Source organism: Aplidium turbinatum, chromosome 15 (genome assembly GCF_918807975.1).
Source record: "Aplidium turbinatum chromosome 15, kaAplTurb1.1, whole genome shotgun sequence".
NCBI lineage: Eukaryota > Metazoa > Chordata > Ascidiacea > Aplousobranchia > Polyclinidae > Aplidium > Aplidium turbinatum.
Genome location: NC_137486.1, coordinates 15108497 through 15113705, shown reverse-complemented (window position 1 = coordinate 15113705; position 5209 = coordinate 15108497).

Genomic DNA, 5209 nt, shown 5'->3' with positions numbered 1-5209 from the left:
TGTAAAGATTTTTTTTGCCGGCACTGTAAAGTAAAAACATCGGTTAAGAGAATACCGCTTAAAAGAATAAGTCGGATAAAGTATGGAGCCGGAGCATGGAGCCGGAGCCGCTGTTTAAAAATTTATAGCTCCGGAGCCGGAGCTGGAGCTAGTGGATGAATGCTTGATAGCTCCGGAGCCTATGCTTTTTTGCAGTGGCTCCCCAGCCCTGGTTTTGATAGTGACGTTGTGCTATTACTTATTACTAGGGCCATTTTTTTACCTAAAAAATTGAAAAATATGACTTTATTTTTTGAAATATATGATAATATATGACTTTGTTTTAAGCATCAAATTTATGCTAATCTCTAATTAATAACTCGTATGTAAGTTTTTACATGTATTTTGAACAATAACACACTCGAACAACTAACAAAACACTTCTATTTCACTTGAAAATCACTACAAAAATTCAAATGTCTAATGCATCCACTGGCGCCGACTTGCTGGGTGGCCAGCCACGCCACCCCATAACCTCTATGGCATGATGGCAGCCACCCCGTTTAGGTTACATTACTTACTGCAAATAAATGTAATTTGAACGGACGTTTAAATCTTTTTTTGATTATTGGTTTTCGCTTCAAGTCAACGTAAAGCAAGAGGTGAACCAATACAGTATTGCGAAGAAAATGATTGTTTTTGTCACAAGCATGATACTTGCGTAACATCAAGCAAGCTACGTGAAGATTACGCAACACGTGGCTACGATTTGTTTCCTTGTTGTTGGGATCGTTTTATTTGTTACTTTTCATAAGTCATTGTTACATTTGTTAGGTTTACAATGGGATTTATTAATCAATAAAATACGATCTTTCCATTGCCTCTCCCAAAAATCTTTTTTGAAAAATTTTAAACTGCTTAATATCGCTATAAATTATGACAGCTATAAAATACTCGGAAATAAAATTAGCTCCACCCCCTAAATGAATATCTATTTTCAAATTAAAAAAATGCAATTTTCGAATGCTTAGTAAAAATCAAACAAAAACATGCAGTTTGAAAGTTTATAGGTTGCCATATTGTGCTATCTGCCACCCCGTGCAAAAATAAAAGTCGGCGCCTATGTGTAGGCCTACCTACCAAACCAGCTACTTAGTAGTACGAGTCAAAGCTCTGTACTCGAAAAGTACCCTTGACTCTTGAGGTCTCAGCACTGGTTGACTTAGTCGCCATTAAGCTGAACTATCGTAAGTCCAAATTTTTCAAAATTGCGTTTTTGGTTGATTTGATATCTTTATAAACTACAGTTTATTTTGTTAAAGCATCGTAAGTCCATCTGCTTTAGTTTTGATGATACAGAATGATGAACTATCGCAAATTGGAGTTACGATAGTTTTGCAAAATAATAAAATGGGACTTACGATACTCTGCTCTGAAAGTAATTTTACACGTTTCACGTTAACACTCCCTTTTCTTTTAGGTAATTTTTCTTTCAATCGTTTTTTGCATGTTGATATTCAAGGCTTACTTATATTTCTTTCTATTTCGCATAACAATTTTGCTGTTTTATTGTAACTACATTTCGACAATTTTTTATTGTTAAACTATCGTATGTCCATACTCATTTTTCTAACGTTCAATTTTTGCAAAAAAGAATTATCTTTTTTTCAACAACAAAGCTCCATGAAAGACAATGTATATATAGTTTTCATGTTTTTCCGTTAGAGAACTTTTAGAAAGATCAAACAATGTACAGCAAACACAGCGTGAACTTTAAAATTCAATTTTCTCAAAACTGCATTTTTGGAGTTACGACGGTTCAGCTTATTAGCGACGTAGTGGCCTACTGCAAGTGTTTATAATGTTCAGAGACTGGATTGTGTGTTGCAAAATAATGTGTCAAGATGATGTCACAATGCAAATTAACATCAAACAGCAAGCGCTATTACTAGGCTACAGAAAGTAATAAAAATGTTGCTTCCAATGCTAAGTGAGACTCAGCGTGAGAACTCTCATTGCCTCCCTTCCACAAATTATTATCAAAGTTCAATGTCTACAGGAGCTGTTTGAACTGCATTTACAAAGTTACTCCGGCTCAATCTTTGTATTTTGAAGTAAAAATGAAGTCATATTTTATGATCTAAAACAGAAAATATAACTTTTTATGACTTTATAACTTCTTAAATAGACACCGTAGAAACGTCGTTGTTTCACTGTTATCGGTTTGACAACTTTCTGCATTACCAAAAAAATATGACTTTAATGACTTTTACTGGCCCTACTTATTTCACAGGTAGTGAACACTGGCAAGAATCAGCATTTTTAGAAATGAAGACGATGTTCGATCAAGCTCAAACTTTCAGGAATGTCGTTTTATGATTATTCGCAAGAAAGAAAGTTTGTAGCAATGAAATCGGAGAAAAAGTCCGTTTCGACCCACCCTACTTGTTATGTACCGTATTGATTGTATTGACTTGTTAAACTAGGGATTGGAATTTTGTAATAGTTGAGGATTCGAATATATTCTAAGTTTGCATACAGACGGTGACGCAGGATACATGTCAAGTTTATGTGAGCAACATTTTAATTTAATAGTCCAAAAATAAATTCAATTCGCTTTTTATGTTTCGCTAAATTTCAATTCAATTTATTTTTCTTTGTCGGAATGCAAAAGAAACGATTGATGATGATTATGTGTCTCATCTGATACAGACGTTGGCGATCATGGTCTTCCAATCTTTTCTGTCATTTGCCATTCGTATAAAATCGTTCGTTTTAACTGTTGTGTTTGTGGCCCATTGATTCAATCTGTTTAAATAAGTTAATCTTTGACGGCCACTGCTTCTTTTTCCCATCCCAAATCTCCCTGTCGGTAAATATGACCTACAAATTGCATCTGGCGCCTTCTAACTGTTCTTATTATCATATCGTTACTTTTGTCTAGCATTCACATCCGTAGGTTAGAATTGATATTACATATGCTTTCAAAAGTTTAATTTTGGTCTTTGTTGTCATGTTGCGATTCCTGAAGACTACGCTCATTTTACTGAAAGTATCCTTTGCTATAGCGATTCTCTTTTTAATTTCAGTGTCACTTTGCCATCGCAAGTTATAGTGTACCCAAGATATTTCAATTTATCAACTTGTTTCACACCATTGAGTGCAACACACCATTGAATGTATGGTTGCAATTTGGATAAGTTTTCATTTTTGATACGGTCATACATTCTGTGTTTGAATTTAACTCTTACCCATTCGTGTACTGTTATTGACAGCACAATTTAATAAGTCCTGTAGATCGTTTGCAGATTCTGCTATCAGGACTGTATCATCATTCATCAGCGTATCTCAAGCTTGTTACATTTTGTACCCCAACCTTTACTCCATTCATATGTTCGATGTCTCTCAAAATCATCTCACTGTAAGCGTTGATAAGATCTGGAGATCGGACACATCTCTCTGTTATCATTTTTAATGTAAAAATTCCTTTTGTGGTCCCTTTGTCTGGAACAAATAAAAATTGTGCTGTTGAAATTTCCGATTGTAGTTTTGGTCTCAATCGCATCAACATGATTTGGAGTAAGCTGTTTGTTACGTAATTCACAAGGCTAATTGTTCTGTGGAGTGACCATTCTGTTGCTCCGGTTTTCTTTGGTAAAGTTATGAATATGGAACGTACCATATCACTAGGGATGTAACCGGTGTCATAAATATGATTTATGATCTCAGTGGTTAGGTCTAAACTCCACTCATCTAAAGCTTCGAGATCAAAATACAAAATTCTCTACAGTAAATCAACAGAAAGCGTCGTTGGATTTAGAATTTTGTAATAGTTGAGGATTCTAATATATTCTAAGTTTGCATGCAGACGGCGACGCATGATACATGTCAATTTCATCTGAGCAAACAGTAATAGTTCAAAAATAAATTTAATTCGCTTTTTAGTTTTAAGATCTCAATGGTTAGGTCAAAACCCCACTCATCTAAAGCTTCGATAATTTCAACTGTAAAAGAAATTTAATTATTCAAACATTTTTCGCTAAATTTGTCGGAATGCAAAAGAAACGATGTTGGATTTTGTTGGATTACAGAAGGATTATCGTTGGATTTTCAAAAAATTGCCGAATAGGGAACTAACCGCTAAAGACTGTAGCCCAATAGGGAACTAGCCAAATCGGATCAGCCAAATCGGACTAGCCGAATCGGGCTGTAGCCGAAAAGGGTAATAGCCGAATCGGACTAGCCGAATCGGATCGGACTAGCCGAAACGGGCCATTCCGGAGATAAATATATGTGGGACAACAAAAAATTTACCAAAACAACCCTCTGGGTTATTAAAACAAAAATTAAAGAATATCTTCAAAGTGACACCTCTGTAATACCGACGCCCCTTACAAACTCCCCACACTGTAGCATAAGTCGAACATGACAACCAAGAACCCCCTGTCCTCGAAAGAATTCTGCTATTAATTATCATTTGTAGTGTATGCACCTGACTTGTGAACTTTATGAAATGCGCCATAGTAAATGATACTTATTCACACATGCCATCTGCATGTAGCATCATTGCACTACAAGAGAGCAATGAGGCAACATGCAGATCCTTCTTCGTTTATGCAATTGCATGCATTACATTATATTCCTACTTATTAATTTGTTTATTTTTTGGCCAAAAATGTGCGTTGTGGGACGCACAGTAACATAGACGCTTTTATTGTGACTTGTAATGTGTTACCTACCTGCCTGCGCAATGCATCTGATTTAATGTCAAACACAACAACGCCTTCTGGCATATGCATGATAAGAATATCTTTTGGGCTGCTATTGTATGAACGCATAGGCGTCGAAACAGGCTGGGCCGGGTGGGCGGCGCCCACCCTGCCATGAAACGAGGGTGGGCAAAATATGTTTCGCCCACCCTGTTTTCATGGCACTTATGAAGTGTTTGTTACAATTATTTCCGTTTTTGTTAAACGCTGAATTATTCAACCAATTGCAGCGCAACTTCTTGTTTTACGCTATGTCTCTCGCTATGTATCCGACAGAACAAAGCAATTTTGTAACAACGCTGCGTTGAAAAAAAGGCGGTAAACACTGCATTGTTGTTGCTACGGCAACTGCCACCTGCTGGCAATTCCTGGTGAGAGAAAGCCACGTTTGACCTTTTCTTCGAATGGTCTCACTTTCGTTACGTCACAATCAAACTTCAATTCCAGGTCAGCATAAGGGA